Source organism: Tupaia chinensis, unplaced genomic scaffold (assembly GCF_000334495.1).
Source record: "Tupaia chinensis unplaced genomic scaffold, TupChi_1.0 Scaffold000248_1, whole genome shotgun sequence".
Lineage (NCBI taxonomy): Eukaryota > Metazoa > Chordata > Mammalia > Scandentia > Tupaiidae > Tupaia > Tupaia belangeri.
In genome coordinates, this window is record NW_006159726.1 from 3,706,455 (window position 1) to 3,715,670 (window position 9,216).

Genomic DNA, 9,216 nt, shown 5'->3' on the forward strand with positions numbered 1-9,216 from the left:
CCCCCTCACCAAGGTTTCAGTAGGCAGGATTTTCTCAGAAGCATCAGACTCTCTCCTTTATTGTAGCAACTGAGTCAAGAGGGGATAGATTCACTTTAAGTTCTGGGAAACTAGGACAAGCAAAATTGCAGTGAAGGTGCCACTGTGTCTAGGCTTAAATGCCCATTGCTCCATCACAGGAAACAAAGTAAAAGAGGGCTTTCCTGGAGGTTAATTAACAAACAACTACAGTCATACAGTCATCTGAGACTTAAAAGAATAAAAACAAACCACCAGCCGTCACTGATCTTTTTCATCTCCTTTGGACCAACGTAGCTAAGGGGAGGATGTTCCTAGAAATAGCTGCCAAGTCTCCAGAATGGTTACTGAGGACAAATCAGGCCTTGAAAGTAATCAGCTATCAGATAAAATCTACATTCTGGGATGCCCTCCACCCAAAAGCTCCCTCTGGTACAGCAGAGGTGACCGCTGTTTCCTCCTCAGTTAGGACTTGTCTCAAGAGAATCTGCCAGGCAACTTTCTCCTAGCTAGCGAGAAAGCCCCACATCGTACTCACACCTCAGTGTACTGGATCCAACATGGGCTATGGTGTTTTACCTAAAATTTGTAATTTCAATTCAGCTAGGTCAAGAGTTAACTTCAGCTGATGAACCTATAAGGCAATACAAATTTAGGGAGCAAGGGCACCATTTGGGGCTGCCATGTTTAGCCCAGATGCTAAAAAAAAAGAAAAAAAAAACACAGAAAAATCCATTCAACTTGAAATAGAGAATACTGGTGTGCCATAGAGAGAATGAGGGAGAAAAGAGATGGCAAGTCAGAGGAGAAATAGGAAGTGCTCAGGATGGCCCCTCATGAAGTGCTATTGCAATTCACTCTTCTTTTGACTCAGGCTGACTTGAATCATATACACCCCCTTTCTTGTCAATTCCAGATATTCTGATCCTTAGGGTTTTGTTCCTTTAGTTTAACATATCAGACTACTGATGTCCCAGGAAAAGATACTACATTAAGTCTTGTTGTTAGTCACTGATATTTTCATGTGAATGGCTTTATCAGAACCTTTCCCAAAGGCAAATTTTGATATAGAAGTTGTGAAGAGAGTGGAAGGACAGCCCTTTGGAAGGGCAAAGCATTCACTCAGACCAGCTCCTTCAATAAATTGCTAGGCCTAGTCTAGTACCCACTGTTGTTTGGTTCTCTTACTAGCCTTTCCTCTCTTCTCACTCACCCTGTCCTCTTCTTCTTTTCTCTCTTGCCTGAACTAACTTTGGCCTGATAATTGACTTTTCATTTCCCTGCCTCACTCACTCCACTCCATCTTCTCATTGCCAATATATCCCCTTGTCTAGTCATTTATTTCTTTATTAATTGTCTCCTTCATTAGGGTGCTCATTCATGAGATCCAGGACCTTATGGCTCTAGCTTACCAATCAGATTTAACTATTCCTAATATGGAGTTTTGAAGCTTGCTACCCATACCTTGTTGCCACCCTTTTATAATGTTTCCTGGGGTTTCAGCTGGTTTTACCCATGCCAGATCTCCTGTTTTCATATGTCCTGGAAACTCTGCAAGGCCATGGACAGTGACTTATTCATCTTTGAGATCCTAGTGGCATGTACAGTCAGACCTTAAAAATTCTGGATGGGTGGAAGAATTGAATGAACAGATAGATAGAAGAAAGGAGTGAGAGTGTAAAGGAGTATCAAGGCCAGAGGGTAACAATTTCCATTCCTATGGCTGTATAATAAACAATCCCCCAAATTTAGAGCATGAAGCTATTTTTTTAAGCTCCTGAATAGAGAAGGAGAATTGGGATCAGAAATTTTGAAAAACCTTGTCTGTACATTTCTTATACTTTGGTGTCTGTCATGTGGTTGTAAGCAGATGTCAGTTAGAGTCATGGTCATCTGACTGGACTGGACATCCAAGATAGCCATTCACATAGTTGACAGTTGATAGAAGCTGTTGGCATGGAGCTCTGTCAAGACTAAACTGTAACATCTGCATGTGGTCCCTGGATGTGGCTTGGTATCATCATAGTAAGGCCACCATAGTGTAACCAAACTTTTTACATAGTGGCTTAGGACTCCTTCACAAGCATCCCCGCAAACAAGGCAAAGTTGTGTTGCCTTGTAGAGCCTTGGCTCAGAAGTCACAAAGCATCACTTCTGCCATCCTCTATATATTGAAGCATTCACAAGTTCATGCAGATACTAGGGGAGAGGACACAGACCCCATCTTTCATTCAAAGGATGTCAAAGAGCTTTGAAGCCACTTGCCAAAACTGCCTTAGTTTAAGACTCCTCTAGTCTGTCTCCTTTTGTTATTGTAGAGGAAGTCAAGATTCAGAGAATTTACAGTTTATTCATGGTCATACCAAGAGCTAAGGCTGGAACCAAAATTCTCTCAACTCAAACCAGTTCAGCCTCCATCCATTTCATTACATTGGGGAGGCCTTTATTAATTAAAGTGTTCTCACTTTTAAGTAACTGAAATCAATTTTGACAAAATTAACTACAACAAAAAGTGGTGGAAACTTTAATAGGAAAATTCTTAACATATCTTACAAAGTCAAAGGCACTGTTAACTGACCAGATAAAAATGGGCCTGGGGCAGGTCCAGGACCCTCACAAGAAGGCATTCATTGTATTTCTCCCTAGAGAACTGTGATTAAAGACTATATTTTCAGGGATAATTTCTGTAATATGTTGAGAAAAGTGCTTCTCATTGTGTAGGGTGCTAACCTAGGAAGAACTGTGTGACCAACAGAGAGAGACATCTTGAATCTTTTGATGTAGTTCATGTGAAAGAATCCAACAGCAACAGTTTTGCTACCTAGCTTTCCAATATTGTTGTTATTGGCCAAGGAAACAAACCATGGATTTCCCCAAGGAAAAGGTATCCACCTCATCACTGCTGAAGAGAGAAACAAGAGACTGATGGCCAAACTTAGTGAAATGGTCTCTAGGTGATATGTTCAAAAAGGTTTTTAAACTAAATTAAAGATAATACAGCATTAAAAAAATAAAGCAGTGGTGAGCAAGGATTTGGTATCAACACCATTCTAATACTGTCCCTCTCTGTTCCAAGGTCTGAACTTTCAAGAGAGAGTGCCTTGCTAACCCCAGGGAGTTGGACTTCTATTAGCCATGGCCAGGAGCACAAGGTCACATGTCCAGGGAAGGTCTCCACTGAGTTTCAGGACATGTCCAACGGGTGTTTACCATGATCCTGAAGCCAATATGCCTGATCATGTCAGCAGAGGGAAATCACTGAGACATATGGCACAGAGGATTTGAAAACACATCCTCATGGCCACTGGATAGTCTAGATGCAGGCGTGGTGGATGCCATGTGATAAACTAGAAATCCCCTGATATCCCTTATGACCATAGATGTTGGGTGTTAAATGGTGAAGGACCACACAGCATGTCTCAAACCTCATATTTTCTAGCACTTCTTGCTGCCAAGTCAAGCACAAGAATTTTGAAATTCCACAGCACAAAGCAAGGCAAGACACAAAGAAACAGAAACAAATTAAATTAAGGCAGAATGAGATTTTGCAAAACATAGGAGCTTTGCATCTCATAAATTAGCATTCCTGAAGCCAGGCCATGTCATGCTAATATGTTGAGGTCAGCTGCGATGTAAGCTGTGAGGAATCTTATTTTTACTACAAATGGTTTAAGAAGCAAAGTTTAAGCAGTTTCTTAAGTGAAAAGCAAATGTATATAACATATATATATATTTCCTCCATAACTTCAGTGTCACACATTTACACACACCTTCTTCAAGTAGGAGGAAAAGTGGTGGTGGTAGAGTTTCCTAAATAACCCTGGGAAATACCAGGGGAGTTCATGACACATGTGATGGTCGTCTGATATCATTTTCTTGGTGGAGAAAAGCTTAAAAACAGCTGCCAGAAGTGATGTCACTGCTGATCTACCAAGAACAAGGAAGGTTAAAAGTTCGCTGGAAATCTGGTGCTGGTTTAGGGTCTGCCTAGTGTTAAGAAAAATTAGCCAAAACTCTTAATCAAAGAGAAAAATAAAACATGATTGCATGTCCTTTCAATGTAATTTTAACCAGATTCACCCAAGAATTATTTGATTGTACAGGAGAATGCACTGTGTTTGCCTTTGCTATGGTTCTTCTGATTGGAGCCCAGACACTGTGAAGTTAGATGTTAATTTGTGTATTTTTGTCCAGTAGGAAAGATGACCCCACAGGTTACAGTTCTATGGTCCCATAAGACAGTTACCCATTTTACATCTATTGGCAAATTCATCTCAACATTCTTTTCACTGTACATAAACATTCATCCTTAGAACCAGCCTTATCATCTTGATGCCTCCCTCATTAATTAATGAGGTGATTAAAGTCTTTGGCACATGTTCATTCTATATTTGTATAAGAGTCATGTTTTTAACATTTTGGAAATTATACTTCAACACTAGGGATGAGTCTACAGTTTCTCCTGTCTCATTAAATGCAGTATAGTGAATGAATCAAGACCTTAGATCGTTCCAAGATCCTTTCTGGTGTCAATATTGTATGATTTCTTCAAAAAAAAAAAAAAGCATGCTGTAAGGTATTTAGTGGGATATATTACATGGTTAAGAAAGAGCCTTTTTTCTCATTTCTCAGTGGGCACGTGTACTTGCTGGAGAGAGACAGAGAGAGAGAGAGACAGAGAAAGTAAAAAAGCACCTCCCATGGGGGATGGTCACACCACAATTCCTTCTCCCTCTTTAGGGATTTTTGGCATGCACACACACACACATATCCAGTGTGTTTTTCATTTCTTTCTCTTTTTTTAAGAGTTATTTTGCCTTAGGGCACATGTGCTTGCCAGAGAGAAAGTGATAAATCACCCCCCAAGGGGTATGGCCATGCCACAATTCCTTCTCCTCTATTCTCCTCCTGGGTTCTCGAGCATACAGGCACACACTCCCAGTGTGATTTTCAAACCACTGGGTCTGAGACTTGAACTACAGTCGTCCATATTGGATCCAGAAACATAACCACTACACCATCTGCTGCTCCCTACCCCAATGTTTTTTTTTTTAAAGAATTATTTTATTTAACTTTTTATTTATTTATTTATTTTAACTTGACTAGAGAGGGACAGGGTGAAAGAGAGAGAGAGAACCCAATGTGTTCTTCAAGCCTCCAGGTCTGAGACTTGAACCACACTGTCAGCCATGTGGGATCCAGCTTCCCTAACCACCATAACAATAGCTGGCCTGAGATAAAAGATTTCCAAATAAAAATTTAGGAATGGTTATAGTAATAATGAATTCTATTGATAGCTAAATGAAGAATCTAAAAATTATTACCAAGTGCTATAGTTTAAAAGATAGCGCCTCCTCCAAAATTTATGTTGAAACTTAATCCCCAGTGCAACAATATTAAAAGATGTGGCCTTTGGAAGGTGATTAAATCACGAGGGCAGAATCCTTATGAATGGGATTAACACCTTATAAAAGGGCTTGTGGTTGAAGGGAGAGTCCTCTTACCCTTTGTCCCTTTCATATAAGCACACATAGAACATGCAGAGGATGCAGCAACAACGCATCAGCTCAAAAAGAGAGCAACCTTCACCAGACACCAATCATGCTTGCACCTTGATCTTAGACTTCTCAGTCTCCAGAACCATGAGAAATAAATTTCCATCATTTATGGATACCAATGTGAAGAAAGCTATCTCTCCATGTCTCCTAGTGGAAATTCATCTCCATCTGGATCACCTTCTCTTCAGAAATTTGGTCTGCTGAAAATAGACACAGTCCCTAAGGAGGGGGAATATATGCTGCTGGAGAATCAGCACCACAGAGAATCTGTCTGAGGAGGAGAGGAACAAGAAGAGCTAAGATGCCAACTCCCAAAGGTAGAAGAAGAAATCCAAAGACTATCTCAGGTGTTAGCAGCCAAAAAGAAGCATCTAGCCAAGATCAAGTGGAAACTTGGAATCAATTCACTACAGGAACTAGAACAGAATATTGCCAAAGGGTGGTGAGACGCGACAGTAACATCTGTATACAAGAAGACATCTGAAACCTTGTCTCAGGCTGGCCAGAAGGCATCAGCTGCTTTTTCATCTTTTGGCTCAGTTAACACCAAAAAGATGGAAGATGAAAAAAAAAAATATCCCCAACATTCAAATCCTTTGAAGAAAACAATTGGTTGATTGATTGATTTGAAAAATTAAAGTCTAAAGTAGGAGGAATCGAGCCTGCTTATCGTGATTGTAGAAAAGTCCTGAATTCTACTGCAAATGCTAGTGCCACTGCCACAGAGCCTCTTCCAGAACAGACACAAGAGAGTCTGAAATTCCTGCCTTTTTTCTGCTACCCACTGCCAGATGCTGTGAGACCCAAGCACATCTTGTCAACATTCACTGCCATGAAATTCTACCAGATGTGCTATTTTTAGCTTTATGTGTTCCTTTGGCCAAATAGTTTGTGAGTTAAATAAAAGAAAGTATCTTTGCCTCTATTCCAGAGAAACATCATTTAATGTGCACTTAAGGCCCTTGATTTAGGAAACACCATTATAAAAACACTGAAGTACCTAAAGACACTCACTAGAAAAACCTAAGAACTTGGAAAGTTATAATAGTTGCTTTCCTACTTTACAAAATTGCTCTGGATCTGGGATGCCAGTTTGCTTTTTTGTCTTCTATATGATCTTCTTTATTTCGTCTTTGAATATTTATATATTTTATTTCTAACTAGAATTGCTTTTATATTTTCTGAATCCTGCATAGAAAAAATTTGGGTATCATTTCTTTACCTCCAAGTGAAGATCCACAAGCTACAAGTTTTTTTGGAGTAATTACTGTTGTGGCATAAGGTATATATCTCGGTTATCTAAAGACAAAAGACTCAAGCAAACAGCTCTACATTCAATTTGTTATAGCTTTGTAAGTGACTATATATATATATATACAACTTGGTATCATTTTTGTAAGTGACAATATATACAGTAATCCCAACTACTATTAATAGATGACTTGAGAGTAGAGCCCCAAATCCCTGTTTATTGCCATTGTGACAGTAACCATTTCAGTGTCAGTTATTATGTCACTTGCGTCGATTTATTTTTACCAGATTAAAATTTTATTTTCAAGGTAAACTGACAAAATGACATTCTGAGTCAAGCACATTTATCGTATTGTCAGTAAGTTAAAATATAAGAACACCTATCAATGCTCAAGTCAAAAGCCTGAAAGTTATTTTAGATCTAAGTAGCTATAAAATTGTTGAATCAATCACATTGGGAGAAACATTGTTTTCTTAATTTAGTCAATTTAGTACCATTTTAAATAAAATGCACACAAAGTTATATGACTAGTAGAATTTGAAGTTTTTTTATACCAAGGGTTTGGTGTTAACTCTTAAGGATGTAATGCATTAATAAAAATCAACTCATTATTTTTACTGGTTTTTAGTGTGTCAGAAATTGTAAAGTAAGAGACAGCCTGCTGCTGCAGGCCCATCCGCCCGGGACCTTCGTGCACCCCCACCCCCACTCTTCTCTAGACCTCAGGTTGGTTGTGTGGGACTTTAAGATGAACTCTCACCCTACCCCACCCCACGTGCAAACCAGATCGAGTCAGCCAGCAGTTGCAGACACCAGGCAGCCTGCTGCTGCAGAACCCTCTGACTGGGACCCGTCGTTGATCCTCTGGCTCTTCCCCACATGCCTTTGGACTCCCTGAATTTTAGTGTTTTGAATAGTGCATGGGCGTGCACTTCGTGATTTTGTTTTGGGTTTTTTTTTTTCTTTTTTCTTTTGTTTTTATTTATTTATTTATTTATTTATTTATTTATTTATTGCTCTTGAGGTGTTTCTTATTAAGTCAGTTGGAGGCTCACCACTCCTTAGAAACAGGGAGGTCTTTGGGCCACCCAGGACCAGTGGCAACAGTACATGGTAATAGTGAGCAACAGGTAGGCCAACCATAAGAGAAATCATCAATTTTCTAATCCTGTACAACTTTTAACACTCAGAGATACCTTAGATTAGTTAGGAAGCAACATACAGATCACCTGATGAATAGGAACAATTTCAGATGCTCAAGAAGTATGAGCAACCAACAAAGGGCCTCTCGCCTAAGGGAAATCATCAAGCCTACATCACCCACAGCCAATACAATGGACTTAGTAGACATGTCTGATAAAGAATTCAGAATATTTGTAGTGACCAAACTAACTGAGATGGAAGAGAAAAGAGACAAGGAGATCCAGGAGATGAGGAAGTCCTTTCATGACTTGAAAGAAGAAATAGGTACCTTAAACAAGTACCAGATGGAACTTCTAGGGTTGAAGAATGTGATACGGGAAATCAAAACCTCCCTTGAAAGTATTAAAAGTAGGTAAGATCAGGCAGAAGATCTAATTTCTAATGTAGATGACAAAACATCTGACCTAGAAAAAAGTATCAAGAAGATTAAGGAAACAACCATGAAAAATGAGGATAATATACGAGGAATACTGGATAACAGCAAGCGCTCCAACATCTGGATAATTGGTATACCAGAAGAGGAAAAAAATAATAAGGGTCTATATAATTTATTCCATGAAATCCTGGAAGAAAACTTCCCAAACCTAGAAAGACATTCAAATATCCACGCTCAAGAAATACATAGAACCCCGAGTAGAATCAACCCAAGAAGATCCTCTCCAAGGCACATCATAGCCAGACTGGCAAAAACAAAAGACAAAGACAAGATACTAAAGTTGGCAAGAGGGAAACATCAAGTTACTTACAAAGGTCACCCCATCAGGCTAACATCAGTTCTCTAGGTGGAAACAATGCAAAAAAATGAGGAAGTCCTTTCTTGACTTGAAAGAAGAAATAGGTACCTTAAACAAGTACCAGATGGAACTTCTAGGGTTGAAGAATGTGATACGGGAAATCAAAACCTCCCTTGAAAGTATTAAAAGTAGGTAAGATCAGGCAGAAGATCTAATTTCTAATGTAGATGACAAAACATCTGACCTAGAAAAAAGTATCAAGAAGATTAAGGAAACAACCATGAAAAATGAGGATAATATACGAGGAATACTGGATAACAGCAAGCGCTCCAACATCTGGATAATTGGTATACCAGAAGAGGAAAAAAATAATAAGGGTCTATATAATTTATTCCATGAAATCCTGGAAGAAAACTTCCCAAACCTAGAAAGACATTCAAATATCCACGCT

At 39.1% G+C, this 9,216-nt stretch overlaps 1 pseudogene; it reads left to right on the forward strand.

Moving 5' to 3' along the window:
* The first annotated feature begins 358 nt into the window (after window positions 1-358).
* LOC102495973 (tumor protein D52 pseudogene) lies at window positions 359-6,438 on the forward strand (annotated as a pseudogene).
* Window positions 6,439-9,216: the final 2,778 nt, after the last annotated feature.